The sequence below is a fragment of the Protopterus annectens genome, chromosome 7.part1, assembly GCF_019279795.1.
Source record: "Protopterus annectens isolate FY-2018-M chromosome 7.part1, PAN1.0, whole genome shotgun sequence".
Taxonomy (NCBI): domain Eukaryota; kingdom Metazoa; phylum Chordata; order Ceratodontiformes; family Protopteridae; genus Protopterus; species Protopterus annectens.
Genome location: NC_056740.1, coordinates 268,737,659 through 268,757,050, shown reverse-complemented (window position 1 = coordinate 268,757,050; position 19,392 = coordinate 268,737,659). Strand labels below are relative to the sequence as shown.

General features: G+C 39.0%; 1 protein-coding gene across 1 annotated transcript in view; it reads right to left on the bottom strand.

Annotated features, from left to right (window-relative positions):
• LOC122807573 (proprotein convertase subtilisin/kexin type 5-like) overlaps positions 1 to 19,392 on the bottom strand; it is a 572,244-nt gene that overhangs the window by 293,974 nt on the left and 258,878 nt on the right. The gene's annotated exons all lie outside the window — the stretch shown is intronic.

Genomic DNA, 19,392 nt, shown 5'->3' with positions numbered 1-19,392 from the left:
ATTTTGTTATTTGGAAGAGGAGCTGGTGATAGCATTTTTTTGTAATCTATTAATGGAGAACAGCAAATGTGAAAACTCAGCCTGGGAGAATTGCGTGGTTAAATAGGTTCATAGATTAGTACGAAGCTAAGTGTCCTTGCCAGCCATTTTAAACCTAGCCAATTATCCCTTGTGAGACTCAAACCCTGCACCTTGTGTTTGTAAGGCAAACACCTTTTAAGCCACCCTCCCTACCCTGACTTGACTAAATGACTTGTTCAGAGTCACGGAATGGGCAAATGTTAGCTGATGGGAATTAAACCCTGGACTTTGGGATGCAGCCTTTTAAAAGCTCACACCCTTAATCCTGTGCCAGACTCCTTAAATGAAGTTTTTTTTTTCTGCACTGATATATTATCTTATGATAAAATGCGCTTATGTTTTGTATCATTTTGTCACTCTCTAGTTTTTAAACTTTGTTTCTGAGTAATGAAATACCATACAGTCCTCCTGGAAGTGGGAGGACTTAAACAGTTTGGTATGGTAACTATGCAAAGTATACAGATTACATGCTATATAAATGTTCAGCATTTTTCATCAGATATTGTCTGGGTTTTCTGTGTCTGCAGTTTGAAAGGTATGGCTGTTATGGGGTAACTATTTGAAATGTCAGGGCTCGCTAAAGTAAGTCCCAAAATATGGAGAATAAATGGCTGAAAGATTAGACATATATAAGTTGCTATTTTCCAGAATGTTCCCCTTTCTGCAAGGTATGGCGATCTTGGAGCTGGTATATAAAATTTTGTGGGGTGTGGCAGACTTGCCCCCAATGAGGGGTTTAGGTGGGTCTTGCCCCCATGCAAAAAGAAGTTTTAAGGAGAAGAGTGATTTTCGAGATTCACAATTTTCCAGTGTTTTGGGGTTTTTTTTCGGATTTTCAGCACTCGGCATTATGAGTGTTGACATTTCAGTATGGAGCCCTCTTATGTTCATCTCAGATGTCAGCGTGTATGCAGAAGGGGACAGTGATGGCACAATACACATGGCAAAGTCAGAGGACATAGATGTACTGTCAGCAATGCAAATGCTGGAGGGTATACTTCCTTCTCTTAGAGCTGAGGGGGCTAAAGTAAAATGAAACTCCCAGCATCACCAGTGTCTAGCATATGTCTTCCTGTCTGTGTCAGCTCCACCTCTGATACATAGTCAGCACCACTCCAGACAGCATCAGAGGTCTACAGTACCTCTAATGCAGGCACACATGTCACTGCAGAGATGTATGTAGGTGGCCATCAGTGCCATATGCCCAGAACATTAACTGAACTCGATGTTACCCTCGGCATCAGTTGGCAGATATGGAGGTCTGTTATCCAGCCACAGATAGCCACTAATCAGGCCATGTCAAAGATTATCAGTGTAACATAAAAATCTCAGATTGGCAAGTCAATAGTTTCTCTATCATATCATTTATCTGGGGCAATAATTGAGTCATTCTCCTGTGTGCTGTTTTTTGTAAGCATATATAAAGTAATCTTCATAAAAAAAACTCCACATACAACCTGAGACACTTCTCACAAGCCAGCCCTAGAACCAAACTCTGCAGCACTGTACATACAATCCCCTCTCAGGAACCTACTCTTTGGCAAGTTCTCCCCATTGACATTAAGGAAATCAACACTTATTCCGAATTCAGAATGCATCTCCAAACACACTTCTTCATCCAAACCAAATGCTCATGCTTTAACACAAGACATATCACCTATCCTGTCTCCTTTTGAAGTCTCTTCTCCTCTCTCAAGATTTGCTGAAGATTGGTCCACTTTAGAACTAATGTATATATTGTACATTGCACTCTGCTTCATTTTACATTGCACTGTGCTTGTTCCCTACAATGTATGTACACATTTTTTTGCTATGTAATTAGTTTGAATTGCTCTATTACTGCTTACATTTCTGTATTTTTGTTTGTGAAATGTTTTTTTTTTTTTTTTATCTGGCTTGCATCTAAAATTGGTTAATACTGATCAATGCACTACCCTGGTAAACAAATATAAATAAAATAATCTTTAGAACCACATGAATTGTATGATGTGAACTAAAGGACCATTATCAAATTTTATACTTTCTCATATTCATGACACTGCAAGCATCTTCTGCAAACCTGGGATTACTGCATTGGATGATTTAAATCCAAAAGCATCCCCACATGGAATATCTAATGTATTTATGTGAGTTGTTGCCTGTATTGTTTATCTGGGCTACTGTTGGTAAATGAGACATCTGGAAAGGTATACTTGCATTTTGCTGATCGGACACAACAACCACTCTTTAAAGATTTTGTCAATATTCTCATCCATGTTTAGAAACTACTTCATCCAGTTAGTGCTGTTGTTATTATTGCATTACAAAAAATGTATAGGATATACAGTGGATATAAAAAGTGTACACACCCCTGTTAAAATGCCAGGTTTTTGTGATATAAAAAAATAGGACCACAATAAATCATTTCAAAACTTTTCCCACCTTTAATGTGACCTATAACCTGTACGATTCAATTGAAAAACAAACACATCTGTTAGGGGAAAAAATATAAAAATAAAAAAAATGTGCAATAAGCTGGTTGGGGGTCTATGTTATAACAGCAAATGATCAAAAGATCGAATGCTGTTATATCGACCACAAAAAAATGTAAACAAAAAAGAGCGCACAGCCAGAACAGCTAATTTTTTTCCCAGGGAAAAAATTTGCTGTTCCCAAAAAAACAAACTAAACACTATTTTAAGTGGGGGGCTTTGCCCCCCCCACACCCCCCTACTTAAATATACCAACTCCAAGATCGCACTACAGTGCTGAAAATGGCAAAGTGATGGAAGCGGCCGAGCAACTTCTTTCCCGGGGAAAGAATTTGCTTAAAAGCCGCTATGTCATTTTGCGTTTTCGACATTTACAGTTAAACGAAGATGCATTTGACGTACTGCATCTTCGTTCTTCTGACAGGAACTCGCTGGTTGCATAAGTGTGCACACCTTTAAACTAATACTTTGTTGAAGCACCTTTTGCTTTAATTACAACATTCAGTCTTCTTGTGTACACACCTGCCATCAATTAAAGAGACTCTGATTAACCCCAAATAAAGTTCAGCTGTCCCTAGTAGGATTTTCTTGACATTTACTCAGTTGCCTGCTACAGCAAAAGCCATGGTTCACAGACAGCTTACAAAGCATCAAAGGGATCTCATTGTTGAAAGGTATCAGTCAGGAGAAGGGTACAAAAACATTTCCACAGCATTGGATATACAATGAAACACAATGAAGACAGTCATCAAAAAGTGGAGAAAATATGGAACAACAGTGATATTGCAAAGAACTGGACGTCCCTCCAAAACTGATGAAAAGACAAGATAAAAACTGGCTAAGGAGGCTGCCAAGAGACCTACAGCAACACTGAAGGAGCTGCAGGAATTTTTGGCAAGTACTGGTTGCGTACTACATGTGACAACAATCTGCAGAATTCTCCATATGTCTGGCCTATGGAGTAGGGTTGCAAGATGGAAGCCTTTACTTACACGGAAAAACATCCAGGCCCAACTAAAATTTGCAAAACAGTATATCAAGTCTACCAAAAGCATGTGGGAAAATGTGTTATGGTCTGATGAGACCAAGGTTGAACTTTTTGGCCACAATTCCAAAAGGTACTTTTGGCGCAAAACAACGCCACATCACCAAAAGAACACCATCCCCACGGTGAAGAGGGTGGTGGCTGTATCATGCTTTGGGGTTGCTTTTCTTCAGCTATAACTAGGGCTTTAGTCAAGGTGGAGGGAGTTATGAACAGTTCCACATACCAGTCACTTTTGACCCAAAACCTTCAGGCGTCTGCTAGAAAGCTGTAGATGAAGAGGAATTTCACCTTTCAGCACAACAATGACCCCAAGCATACATCCAAATCAACAAAAGAATAGCTTCACCAGAAGAAAATTAAAGTTTTGGAATGGCCCAATCAGAGCTCAGACCTAAATCTAATAGAAAATCTGTAGGGTGACCTGAAGAACACTGTGCACAAGAGATGCCCTCGCAATCTGAGAGCTTTGGAGTTCTTTTGCCAAGGAAGAGTGGGTAAATATTGTCAAGTCAAGATGTGCCATGCTGATAGACTCCTACCCAAGAAGACTGAATGCTGTAATTAAATCAAAAGGTGCTTCAACAAAGTATTACTTTAAGGGTGTGCACACTTATGCAACCAGCTTATTGCACATTTTTTATTTTTTATATTTTTTTCTCCTAACAGATTTGTTTGTTTTTCAATTGAATTGTGCAGGTTATAGGTCACATTAAAGGTGGGAAAAGTTTTGGAATGATTTATTGTGGTCTCATTTTTTAATCACAAAATCCTGGCATTTTAACAGGGGTGTGTACACTTTTTATATCCACTGTAGCTATGCACCTTTTCAGTAGTTCATTTGGAAATTCTGAGCTTTGTGTCCCATTTATGTTTATATTAGCTGAAACCACTACTGCATTTTTACACCCCTTCATATATTGTTATAATATCGCCATCAATGTCATTCTTTTTATTGTTGTGTTATGCATTATTAATGCAAAATTCTTTCACCTATATTTATACCATGCACTGTTCTGTTTTATTCTCTGTGTCTTTAAAGGTTAGGGGTCTTGGCAATGCAAACTGAAGCATCAGTTCTACAGACATCTCTCGTGTTTTTGCATCTTTCTCCTTTGTAGAAACTATAGGACATCAAGATATGTAGTCAGTAACGGTAGCCTAGTAAGTACGTATGTCTTTCTTTTCCTCCTTATGCTAATTTTTAAACTAATACAGCTGACACATCATTGGCTATAGTTCTGTCCTTTGTGGTTGTCAGTTTTTGGTTTGAATACATTTGTTGACTAGTAAGTCCACTGGATGCAATTGTCCCTTTATAGGTTAAATCCATGAGCACTGTCCGGTTACCTGACTTGTTCATAGGGGCATAGAGGTCATATGAAGGTGAAAAGAATCAAACCTTGCACCTGGGACTACAGGAGGAAGCTTATTATTAGCTCAAACCTTAATGCTCTGTGCTGTCAGTCTTTATAGGGTATTACTAAGTAATGTTTACACTGTTTTTTTAATTGGTGATTAGTGTAAAATGTACCCATTATTTAAGCAAATCTATCTTCAGTGAAATATTTTTTCAAAATTTGTAAATGTCTCTGAGTATGTGATACTGGAAGTCGTTATATTATATAAGGGGTGCAATAGATGAAGGTATGAGAATTGTTGATAAGTTTGCTTCTCACTTCCTGGAAGGGCTACTAAATTTATAGTATTGGCTTTCAAAGAAATCACCTATAAATGAAGACAGATTGCTAAATAGTACCATAACAATGCAAACTAAGTGCACAACAAATTTATATGAAGATGTTTCCAGGCCCAAACTGTTGCTGGTGCTTTTGTTTTGGAGGACTTTTCTTCATGTCTGACAACAATCTGCTGGTATAAGTTTTCATCTTTCAGTTGTGACCATGTACCTGTCTCATGTTTAATCTCAGACATCATTAACAACAAAGTACAGCAGGTTACAGTGTTCTCATCTTAACAAATTTCACAGAGGTCTACAGTATAGCTGAGCATTTCTTTTCAGGATCAAGCCCCTTTTAATTAAATAAAGGGATGATGGCTGTGATCTTCAAGGTAAGACAAGGTATAAAAGAAGAGTCAGGATAGTATGGCAGGGGGCAGACAAACAAACACCAAGCAGTACAAAATAAAAATAGGTAGAAATGGTTGGACAAAGGCAGACACATTATGGGGAAATAGTGAGGGTGATGGATGAACCCACACTCGAGGTAAGGGGCATGACTTACTAGGAAGTTAGTCACACAACTTCAGGTGTAGGGTTGGTGTGCCGGCTACAGTAGGAGTGTCAGGGAGGGTGTGAGGAAGATATCTGTGTAGAACTACGGTCAGCCGGTAATCCCATGTAAGTACTGGCTGATGGTGTCTGACCCTACAGTGGCCTGCTTTTCAGGATCTGCTTTTCTAAGGGATCTGGAACTCACAGCAAAATAAATTTTCCATGCTAATACTCTACTGCACCCTTCAATGCAACTTCAACTTCATCTGCAGCAGCTGTGCTTGGCCAGTCTCTAGTAAGACACCCACATTTCCATCCTCAGAGCTGCAACAGCAATATATGGCAGTCAAGGTGCCTGGGCCTTGTGATCTTCAGCTTCATCAGTATATATTCCCAGTGTAGGCACATTGAAAGAAGTGTCATTACTATGACATGTTGATTTCGCATAGCAATGCTACATACCCTGTCTTGCCTCTGTGAGATAGCGCATGCATCACTATTAAAGTCAATGACAGGGTGCTGGAAAGGCAACTCTGTCGAGTACCTGATAATTTCAATGAGGAGAAGCAATATAGATTCTGTCCTGGTGAGCGAAGACTCATCTCTTTATTCTTGCATAAACAATAGATTGGTCATTGATGTTCGCCAATATGACCTACATATATTTGGATGACCTGTGCACTCTGCAATGTTCTGTGAGAGATTTACAGATACAACCAAGAGTGAACCTGTGGGTTTAGGGATGACTTCTATTTAATGTCATGCTCATAGTATTACAATCTCAGCTGTGTTATGGTACAACACCAGCAGTGCAGTGATTTTTGTATGACTGTGTCCACTGCAAGTGCAGGATAACTGAGTGTAAGATGTGAGGCACAGTGAATGTATCCTGGTTTGCGAACTGTGTCAGTAGAGTATTCCATGCTGAGCTGCTTATTTGCAAATGTTCTGAGAACCAGTACTGTATTTGGTGCTCCATCATTTTCAGACATGGTAGCCTGCTCCTTTTGCATTGTCATTTTTCTCAAATTTTTTTGTGCAACAGCCCTGTTAACTGATCACCATGCATATGAATCCCACTCTTCATTAAAGGGGAATTTTGACAAAAAAGGCCTGGGAGGAGGAAAAGTAGACACAGCTGTAAGCCAGTTTATCCAGTTGTGATAATACAATCATAAAAGCACAGGTAAAATGAGGCTGTTTCTTTTTTCCATATTTGCCAACAATATGCAACACTATATAAATGAAACCACTGTAGTATGCTGATGTTTCTGGCATCATTTACAGTTCAGATAGAATTAGTAAACATAAGTAGGACATAGCAGCAGCTCAGTAAAAAAAAACACCTGATCCTAAATGAGCAGACAAAAGAAATGCTCGTTAAATGACAATAAAATAAGCTTTTAAAAGAAATGCACCTTCAGTCTTGTTGGGTCCATTTTTGAGACTGAAGTTATACAACACTAAAAATACTTATGAGGAACTTACTAATAATGTCTCCTTCAAACAAGCACACTGGAACAGCACAACTCCATGAGAAGACTGGAGCCTTATATAAGCTAAAACATAAGGCACTACCAACAGCTGAAGCACTACTAAAACTATTTTATGAAATTCTGTGGCATAGGAGGCCTAAACAATAAATGTACTTCCTGCAACCTACAAAAAGATTTATTTATTTATTTTACATTTGTTGACCGGGCTCGTCCAACTGGATATACGTCCATTTTCAGTAGTGGCCCGGGGAGAAAATCTTCACAAAACACAGTATTATTTATATTATGTGACATTTTACAAATGTAGGCACATTATAGATTTTTGCCATTCATTACATTTCGTTGCATTTCTACTTACAGAATCATAGCACATATCAGCTATGGTTAGCCATACAAAGATATCTCTAATAACATTTGTTTAAATATAAAAGCACACTCTCCTTAAAGTTAACAGAAAAGTAACTAGCTTATACAGGTACGGTGATTAGTCCCCAGAGATAAGTGAGGTAGTTAATCAGAGTTAGCACAAGGGCATAACCATTGTGATTTAAGGTATGGTTTCAGTTTGCTTTTAAATAGTGTCATTGAGAAAAGGGAGGTTAGGTCACTGGGGAGGGAGTTCCAGGTTTTACCCACGGTATTAGAGAGCAAAGAGTCACCGGCCATATTGTTAGTTTTACCTATTTGAACAAGTAGTTTATTTGATGAGCATAGGGTCTTGAGGTTATTATAGGGGGTGATAAGGTTTGTAAGTATTGGTGTGTTAGTAGGTTGATACAGGATCTTGTGGGCAATTGTTAATTGGTTAAATAGTAGTAGATATGGCAACTCTAGCCATCCTAGTTGTTTAAGATTGTTACAATGATGGGTTCTGAAGGTAGACCCAGTTGCAGATCTGGCAATATTATTGGAGGAGATAGCCAGCTTATTCAGGTTGTTTTTACGTAGTTTACTATATATAAGGGAGGCACAGAGAAGGGTAGAGATTAAGTGGGTATGGGCAATAGTGGCCCTGGCTAGTGGAGTCAGAAAGGGTTTAATCCTGTAGAGGAATCCTAATTTTTTTGTTGACTGTTTTTATAGTACTGTTAATATAGGAATCAAAGGTAAGGTTATTATCAATTAGTACCCCAAGAAGTTTTGTAGTAGGATCAGGAGATATGATAGTACCATTGCTTGATATAACAGTAAAGTTAAGTGGGGAGGCCCTACGGGTGGGAGTGAATAGTAGCAGTTTTGATTTTTTGGGGTTCAAGATGAGATATTGGTGTAGAAGCCATTTCTCAACTGTATTACACAATAGATTGGTCATTGATGTTCGCCAATATGACCTACATATATTTGGATGACCTGTGCACTCTGCAATGTTCTGTGAGAGATTTACAGATACAACCAAGACTGGACCTGTGGGTTTAGGGATGACATCTAGTTAATGTCATGCTCATAGTTGTCAGAATAGTCCCAAGCAAATAGCCAATACCTTTAACACTTTGGGTTAGGGACTATAGGTCTGATGGAGAAGTGGTTGAACATATTAACGTGGAATAATCTACGTGTTGGATACAGGCATCTTGAGGTATTACAGAATGTAGGTCATTTAAAAAAATTGAAAATAAGAGAGGGCATAATATGGAGCCTTGAGGGACACTAAGAGCAAATGGGAGGTGGGAAGATAAGTTGTTCTCCCATAGTACAGCCTGCTGTCTGTTGCTTAAGTAAGATTGGGACCATTGTATAGCCAGTGAGTCTAGTGACAGGTTTTTGAGTATGTTTATGAGTAAGTGGTAGTTAACCATATTGAAGGCTTTCGAAAGATCAATAAAGAGCACTGAGGATAGAGTGTCATTATTGCAATTTTTATTAATACAGTCAGAGAAGGATAAGAGAGCAGAGGTGGTGCTATGAAATATCCTAAAACCATGCTGGCAGTTAGCTAGTAAGTTATTTTCTATTAGGCAGTTTAACAGCTGTTTTGTGAATGCATTTCTCCATCATTTTTGCCAGTGGAGATAATATGGCTATAGGTCTATAGTTTGATAATTCATTGGAGTTACCACCTTTATGCAGGGGGATAATATGTAAAATTTTCCAGATTGATGGGATATCTCTTTTAGTAATAGTTCTATTAATCAGGATGAAAATGGGGTAGGCTATCGCTTTTGCAGCTTTTTGCAGGTATTCTGCAGGTAGTAGGTCTGCAGAGAGGGTGGTAGGTTTAAGTTTTTGAATATGGGTGCAGACTAGGGATGTGGGAACAGGTTGAAAGTGAAATGATAGGGGTGTGTTAGAGATAGAGGTGGTCAAAGATGAGGTGTCAGGGGATAGCTGATTGGTAAGAGATTGAATGGTCTCTGTGAAGAAAATGTTAAAGGTATTGGCTATTTGCTTGGGGCTATTGTGATCAGAGCCTAAAGGGGTGGGTGTGACTGAACAACCTGGGAGTAAGATTTTATTAATACCTGACCAGAATTTTTGTGGTTTGTTTTGATGGGTTTGTCTAAGCTGAAAGTAAAAGTTTCTTTTATCCAACAGTATGGCTTTTTTGTTTCATTTCTTAGTTGTCTAAACTTTAATTGATCTGCAGGGCTTTTAGAAGTACACCAGTTGGCCCAGAGTTTATTTCTAAGGAAGATTTTTTTGTTTGGTTGCTTTTGAGAGCCATGGGGCCGGTTTAATCCTAGTTCTGATTGTACATGTTGGTGCATGGTAGTCTAGAATGGCTAAAAATTTAGAATTAAAGTATTTTACTGCTTCCTCTAGAGGTAGGTGTTTCAGGGGTGACCAATCACATGCCTTAAGTTCTTTCTGAAAGCTGTCAGGGTTAAAATTTTTGTTGGTCCTTACTGTCCTATAGGTGGTTGGGTTTGGAATGTCACTCTTATATCTGATTATGACGATGAGTGAATGGTCGCTTATATCTTCGGGGAGGGTGGTGGTGGTGACTGCTTATGAAAATCCAATCTAAGGTGCTTTTGTTATTAAGTTTATTGGTTCTTGTGGGGGATGTAATGGTTTGAGTAAAACCGTATAGGTTAATATGAGTCGAAGGCTGTTCAGAGGTACAGCTCCTACAGTTGATATTAAAGTCACCAAGTACTATGGTTTCTTGTGGGAAGGTAGTGGAAAGCCAGCTATGGATATCCTCTAGGGTGTTAGAGTTATTGCCTGGGGGAAGATAAACATGGATGATATAGATGGATTTACATTTATTATGTTGAATCTTGGAAATAAGGATTTCAGCATTACTAGTTAGTGGTGATTTAAAGTCTATGGAGGTCACCTGTAATCCAGATTTATATAGAATAGCTACTCCCCCACCTTTCTTAGCTTTACGGTCTAGTCTCAAGATATTGTATCCAGATGGAAAAACCTCATTGTCTTGCATTGCTGCCTTGAGCAATGTTTCCTATATCTCATGTGAGATATAGGATGCCAAATGAATGTACATCCATGAGAGCATGTAGGTGGGCAACTTTATTATTTATGCTCTGAATATTAAGATGGGCTGTCAGGAGTGAGTTAGAGGGTTTCTTGAGCAATTGTGTGTTAACAGGAGTTGGGGTGTGGGGCTCTGTAGTTGTAGTAGAGTTTGGGCCAGGATTTGGGTGGATATCACCATCTATTAAGGAGTGGACTTGTATTCTCAGTGTAAGTTTTAGACGTTTATATATTAGGTTCTGGAATTTCCTAACTCTTTGACTATAGTATTTGATGTGAGTCAATCTATGATATTTAGCAGGTAGGTAGTTTGGTGTGCTGGGTATGTTTGTATGGCAATGAGAGACTGCAAGTGGTGTGGAGGTTTGCCTTATGTGGCAATGAAATCCAAGGCAGTTAAGGTGTTCATAGAATGTAAGTAGGTAAGGTATAGATAGAAAAGGTAGGAGTGAGAATAAGAGTAGGAACTTCAGGAAGGGTGAGTTAGATGTAGGTGACATAATGGAAGTATTATATATAGGTTAATGTATAGTGATAAGTACTGATTGTGTTCTTTGTTAAAGACTAGTGGGAAGTAGGTTATATCACTTTAATAAAGTGGATCATGTGATTGGTTGTGTGGATGGGGTGCGTGGTTAGGGTGTATGAATATAGAAGCACTGGGGGCAGGTGGGAATTGGGGCAGGGTACGGGAGCAGAGTGAGACCGCAGGGCGAACAGAGCAGGTAGAGCCAGTGAAGGACTAAACCCTATGAGAATAATCAATGGAGTGCTGACTGCTAAGTAAGTTTAGGAGGAGATAGTAGGCAGGGCAGTTGAGTGATTTACAGTAAAAGATAGAAGAACAGAGTGGGACTGCAAGAAAGATAAGTATAGGAAAAACTGGATGCCTGTGAGTTATATTTTAAGATAGTAAGGTAGATGTTCAAGGAGATTAGTCCTAAGAAAAGGGTGCCACCCAGTGGGCAAAGGATATAATGCAACTGTGGCTACTCGTAGGGGCAAGCAGGTCTAGAAGTAAAAGGAGGGAAAAACAGGAGTTATATGCAGAGGCTATAAGAGGGGAAGGTATGGAAATTGGGGGAAGAGAAGGTTTTGGCTGCTGGCTGTCCTGGCTAGGGAGTGTACATTAAAAACCTAGAGTATTTTAAACAAATTTATCCTTTGCACACAATAGTCTTAGTACACATACTTTCTTGTTTCCTTGAGGGAATAATGCTCAGGGAGAGGTTTGGCTCTATTCCTTAGCTTAGGGAAGAGACAGCAGTTTTTTTATAAATATAAGGTTCTTGGTCGTCAGACAGGGCAATTTCCCAAACCCTAGTACGGGACAGGCAGGTTGGAGACTTTCTTGTTTCCTTGATGGAATGATGTTCATGGAGAGGTTTGGCTCTATTCCTTAGCTTAGGGAAAAGGCAGCAGTTTTGTTTGTAAATATAGGTTCTTGGTCATCAGACAGGGGGCAATTTCCCAAACCCTAGTACAGGACAGGCAGGTTGGAGAGTTTCTTGTTTCCTTGAGGGAATGATGCTCAGGGAGAGGTTGGGCTCTATTCCTTAGCTTAGGGAAGAAACATCAGTTTTTTTGTAAATATAAGGTTCTTGGTTGTCAGACAGGGCAATTTCCCAAACCCTAGTAGAGGACAGGCAGGTTGGAGAGCCGAGTACATAAAGGGAGAGAGAAAACAAAGTGGTAAAGTAGACAGTGTGTTGGACACACTTACTAAGTAAATAACAGCGAAAGATAATGAATATATAAACCCATTAGCCAGGTAACAGTAGCTACTTTTCTGAATATTCTTAATAGCTAATGAAGTAAAAATGCAAGGTAGATTCAGTTATCCAGTTTAAAAATGCTCAGTAGCTTCCAAACGACTCAGTATATCCACAGCTATACTGTTCTAAAAACACACCAGTTCAAAAACACTAAACAGCCATTTGCTTCCAGGTGCTGATTGCCCAAAATGGTTAAGGAGGTAGTACTTTGCATGAATAATGCTACAGTTTAAAGACACTAAAGCAGTCTAGCTAGTTCAGCATGTAGCCTCACAGGATTAAATACACTCTACAAAGCAGCTTTTCTTCATAAAAATATAACTAATGCTGCATTTATGCAGTCTAGATACAGCGTCTAACTAGTTTAGCATATAGCCACACAGCATTGGGCATGGAAATTCAAGCAGCTGTTTAAATTATAACAATGTCTATGTGTCTGCAGACCAGGTAACAGAAATGCTAATCTAATTTAGTGATTTCTGTGGAAAATAGGACCATAGCGGCATTAGTGGTCTGAATATAAACAAATTCAAATTGTGCACAATCAAGTTAACAGAAGTGCTAAGCGACCTGGCATGTTCTGTATAAAATAGGACTGTTACAGCAGTTTTAGTTTTTATATAACAAACTAAGCAAATATAGGCCCCTCACAGTTGTTATAGTTTGCATTTAACCAAATTCCACATGTATGGAGTCAAGCTAACAAAACACTAACCAAACACAGTGTTTTCAGTGTAAGAAGGGACCAATATAGCTTCTTTAATTTGTATTTTAACAATTTTAACCAAATTCCACATGTATGGAGTGAAGCTAACAAAACGCTAACCTAACGCAGTGTTTTCAGTGTAAAAAGGGACCAATACAGCTTCTTTAATTTGTATTTTAACAATATTCATCGCCTATGTAGTTTACATTACAGAAACACTACTTTAACAAGGCGTTTTCTGTTTAAAATAGAACAGCTTCTTACTTTGTATTTTAGCAATATTCAATGTGTATGCAGTCTGCATTACAGAAACACTACTCTAATATGGTGTTTTCTATTTAAAATAGAACAGCTTCTTTAGTTTATATTTTAGCAATATTCCACGCGTATGCAGTCTACAGTACAGAAACACTACTCTAACCTGCCATTTTCTGTTTAAAATAGGACAGCTTCTTTAGTCTGTATTTTAACAATATTCCAGGTGTATGCAATCTGAATTTTAACAATATTCCAGGCGTATGCAATCTACATTACAGCTACTCTAATTTGGCAATTTCTGTTTAAAATAGGACTATTACTACCTAAAGTAACAGTGGAACTTTCTTTAGGTATATACAGTAGCATGTATCAGTTCCATGTGCTAAGCACATACACAAGTAGCTGTTAACAGTGATAATAAAGCTAGTACACTATTAGTTAAGCAATTATAGCATCTGGCTGTAAAGAAAGCCTTCCTATCACATTTGTAGATAACATGCAGGTATTTAAACAAATAATTGCAGCAAATGCATTATTTACACAAGGTATGGACACCGTAGCCAGGGATGCTGAGCAGCCGAGAGTTAGTCTAAGAATTAAAGATGGCGCCACATTGGACTAGGTATATTTATGTTCTAGGTAAGGAAGTAAGGTAGAAGGGGGAGGAGAATAGTAGGTGAGGGCAGGTACAGACAGGAAGTGACTGGTACTCTGCACAGATAGGGTAAGCTGGAAGGAGATAGTACCATACCTCTCAACCTGGAAACATCAAAAATCTGGACAACGCCCATGAAAAAGAGGTACAAATCTGTATGCTGATTAGCATAAAATGTGCATACATAATTATATAACCTCACCCACTCCGATGCAATTGTGGGATATCAACTTTCAAAAGCAAACTGAAGAACAGACAACTAAAATATGGCACCAGAGTCCCCCTGCAGCCATTCCAATGCCCTATTTACCATAGACACTAATGTGCATACTGCTTTACTTTTACAATGATTATTTGGATTTTTATTTTTACATTTTATAGCACAATCCACTAACACTAATAGATATCTGCTAAACAAAGCAATACTGTCATACAATGAAAATAGATTTAGCATTAAAAATTCTCTGCCCTTGAAACTCAGATTAATTGAAACAGCATTGAAACCCACACCACATCCAAAGAAAATGCATCTGGCCAGTGGTGGATAAAGATTACCTTTGGGCTGTTTTCAAATAATAGACCCCTGGCCCTTGCATACAAAACAAGAAACATACATGTGTTTTTTGATATACCTTCCTGAGTTTATTGTAGCAGTGTACACGAGCTGAAAAAATGTAAGGCACTAAAAGAGAGAACAACACATTATAACTCCTTAAACTAGAAGATTTATGACATTAATGATTAAGATAAATGATTAAGGTAATGGGGAAACACTGAAACTAAGAAGTGCAGAGATTGTGCCCCTGACAGCATCTTCCTGGGTCAATAAGGCACCTGCAAGAAGATGACACTGCAATAATCTGGTTTTAAAGCTAAATAGGGAGATGGATTTTGGGGATGGGGGTTTTTGATGTCTGTGGGTTGTGGAAGTGAGTTTTATATTGGTATTAAAATTTATGACAAAAATCTATTCCAACAATATGTACAACATTTTATGACATTAAGGTGTGATGAAGGGATTAAAATGTGAATTTGTTAGTTAATGGAGGGTAACAGGCAAGGCTTAGTAATTTGTAATTTGCTAGGGTAGCTAAGACGGTAGTGCTATCAGTAAATGGAAACCAATTAGCATTTTGCAAAGGCAAACAGTGATGCTGTATACCAGGAAGTTAATATAAAAAGTCAAACAGCTGTCATAATACTGTCCAGGTTTATTTGACAAGAATATTAAAACAAAACTGTGTAATGCACATGCCTTTGCATTCTGCCAAAGGAGTCCGGAAGTTCTCAGCCACAGAGTTGTACAAGCCTGGTGATTTACTCCCCCCCTCCAAAAAAAAAATATTTTTCACTATACCAGGTTACACACACACACAACATACACATATATATATATATATATATATATATATATATATATATATATATATATATATATATATATATAAAATAAACACAAAATGACAGCAGCTATTGGACTGGATGAGAAATGTACACATTATCTGTCCCACAAGTACACAAAAATTTAGTCAATCCCACCTATGACTTCATACATATTCTTTCTTTCCTTTTTAATTCAGAGTAGTTTTATTTTTAATTAAACCATTCAACAGAGTAGAAACAGAGAATAACTAAGTATGATATACTTACATGTGACAGTAGGATATAAAGTCTGTAGTGTTTTAAATGTTTTGCAGTTTGCAGACATTAGCAATACTTTCACAGTTAAAAAAATGTGCACTCAGAAGTACTACAAAGCCTCAGTAACCTACTTGGTCCATATTTCTTCAAAAAGAACTTCAATTGGCTAACTATTGAAGATGACAAAAACTGGATGCCAGTCTGATGCTTAATATTACTGTTAGCAAAAGATATGTTCATAGATGTGCCACAGGCCCATATTAGATCAGTCTGTCGTACTTTCAAACAATATATTCTCTTTAGTATACCAGCTCACAACACACACTGAACCAGCCAGTCCCTAAGTCTGTTCATAGTGTTCATACAGTGTATCACGGACAGGAAAGATCAACTGTGCAAAGAATTTCACCTTACAAATCCACTCTCTAATTTAAACAACACACACACACCTCCTCTCTTCACTCAGAATAAACATGTTTCCTTCCTACCTACTTCAGCCGAATGACTCCGTCTGCTCGCAAGTCCACCCAGCCAGGATGATCCATCCATTTGAATGCGTAGTGTACACTTACAAACCATGTTTCCTTCCTATCTACTTCAACCGAACACTTACAAAATGTGTTTATTACTTCAGCCGAATGACTCTGCTCGTAAGTGCTAGATCCCCCACCCAGTATCCATTTGAATGTGTACAATTGAATTAATACGAATGTGCATTGTGTATATTTGAATAAATGCTCACAAATCCATTTGAATGTTTCCCGATCACAGATCCTGTGGAAATGTGTGCACTGAGTTGAATTCCGACAGGCTGATAGCACCGACGGACGTCAGCTCAAAAACAGGAAATAAAAATTAAAAAAATAAAAAGAGCTCTAACTACTACACCACCACCAATAGTATTAATCTATTCTTCTAGTCTAGAGTTCAACTTCTTAGTGTAGTGTGCGACTACAGTGCGAGTGAGTGTGATAGAGAGTGTTGTTTGTTTGTCTTTCTGCTTTTTCCAGGTAAGGGGTCGCCACAGCAGAACTCTGGTCCGCTAATGATTGGCAGTAGACTTTTACAAAACGCCGAGTTGCCAGCCCAACGCCCAACCTTCAGCAAAGGCACGCCCATTTACGCACGCATGTCTTTCGAATGCTACCCAACCGTGGGGAGGACATGCAGACTCCACACAGAAGGCACTCCCAAGCCCAGCCGAGAATCGAACAGGAGAACCTCTTGCTGTGAGGTAACAATGCTACCACCATACCACCACGAGAGAGAGTGTATAAACTGTAAAAAGTGTGTGAATGTGAAGTTGTAAACACTACAGTGTGTGTGTGTGTGTGTGTGTGTGTGTGTGTGTGTGTGTGTGTGTGTGTGTGCGCGTGTGCATGTGTGTGTGTGTGTGTGTGTGTGTGTGTGTGTGTGTGTGTGTGTGTGTGTGTGTGTGTGTGTCAGATACAGAAGTGTGTGTGTGTGTGTGTGTGTGCGTGTGTGTGTGTGTGTGTGTGTGTGTGTGTGTGTGTGTGTGTGTGTGTGTGTGTGTGTGTGTGTGTGTCAGACACAGAGAGTCACAGATACTCCACTGGTCTCTCTCACTTTACTACTATAATTTTATAAAAATAATATGCAAACAAAGCGCCAAAGCAAATATGCTTGCATGCATGCATGGATTTTCTTTTGTTTACATTGCCTCAGCCTGCAGGGGATGGGAGCTGGGCGGGGGGATAATCAATGTGTATTTGATTTAATTTTTGACTGAATGAATGATGATGATTGACTTGTTGAATGTTATTGACTTACTTGTTAGTGTGTGTGATGCATGTGATTCATTTGTGTTGTGCTTGTGTGTGCGACGTAGGGCTTTACTTTAGTTGTTTTAACTTGTTTGACAGTAGTAGCGGTCTAGCAGACTAGCGTGGGTGGCCCTGCCCTCTATTCACTCCTCCTCACTTCCTCAGCCCTCAGCTGTAATCCGACACACTGTCAGGCTGCTCACGTAGCTGACGTCACCACGCACACCTCTGCGTGATGACGTCAGTCTCAAAAAGTACAAAAAATAAAAAAAAGAAAAGAAAAAAGCCTGGAAATTGGAAATTAAGGGGGGCCACTCAGGAATCATGGTACTCCATTATTGGGACCCCAAAACTAGGTAAGAACCGAGTAATTTGGGATGGTTGGGAGGTATGGATAGTTTTTATTCTATTTATAGTATCTAATTCAGTCCGGCTTGAGAAAGGGGGGTGGAGTGAGGAAAGAGGGAAAGAGCAGAAGCAGGGATAAACAGGGCTAGGAGTGAGATAGTCTTAGCTGGAAGGAAATGGAGTGAAGCATAGTGGGATAAGGAAACCGGGTCCATGCCAGTGAAGGACTAATCCCTATGAGAACAATCAGTAGAGTGCTGACTGCTATGGTAAATTTAGGAGGAGATAGTAGGCAGGGTAGTTGAGTGATGTACAGTAAAAGACAGAAGGATAGAGTGGGACTGCAAGAAAGATAAGTATAGGAAAAACTGGATGCCTGAGAGTTATATTTTAAGATTGTAAGGTAGATGTTCAAGGAGACTAGCCCTATGAAAAGGGTGCCACCTAGTGGGCAAAGGATATAATGCAATTGTGACTACTCGGGGCTAGCAGGTCTAGAAGTAAAAGGAGGGAAAAACAGGAGTTATATGCAGAGGCCATAACAGGAGAAGGTATGGAAGGTGGAGGAAGAGAAGGTTTTGGCTGCTGGCTGTCCTGGCTAGGGAGTGTATGTTAAAAACCTGGAGTATTTTAAACAAATTTATCCTTTACACACAATATTCTTAGTACATATACTTTCTTGTTTCCTTGAGGGAATGATGCTCAGGGAGAGATTTGGCTCTATTCCTTAGCTTAGGGAAGAGACAGCAGTTTCTTTGTAAATATAAGGTTCTTGGTCGTCAGACAGGGCAATTTCCCAAACCCTAGTACAGGACAAGCAGGTTGGAGAGTTTCTTGTTTCCTTGAGGGAATGATGCTCATGGAGAGGTTGGGCTCTATTCCTTAGCTTAGGGAAGAAACAGTAATTTTTTATAAATATAGGTTCTTGGTAGTCAGACAGGGCAATTTCCCAAACCCTAGTAGAGGACAGGCAGGTTGGAGAGACAAGGTATGGACACCGGAGCCAGGGGCGCTCAGCAGCCGAGAGTTAGTCCAAGAATTAAAGATTGAAGATAGCAGAATTTGCCACAAACAACTCATCCTGCTCACACTGCTGCCTAAGTTTGCAAAAATTTGTACTGGATGCCATACAAAAACAAAATTCAAACAGCTAAATCACTCAAAGTATATGTCAAACTGTCTCCTTACCTCACATCCCTATTAAACTGGTATAACACATCATCTGCTACAGTCTCCAGACTGCCTTCTACTATGCATAAAAAATAATCAAATGCAATGCTAAAGCTCTGAGATCATATCTAAAGCTCTGACATCATATCTAAAGCTCTGAGATCATATCTAACTAAACAAGGCCCCACATTATCAGACAGACAGACATCATTTCATTCCATGACAGCACCTGTTTGGCATACCAGTGCCAAATGTTTCTCTCAGCATCAATAATATGGAAAGACTACT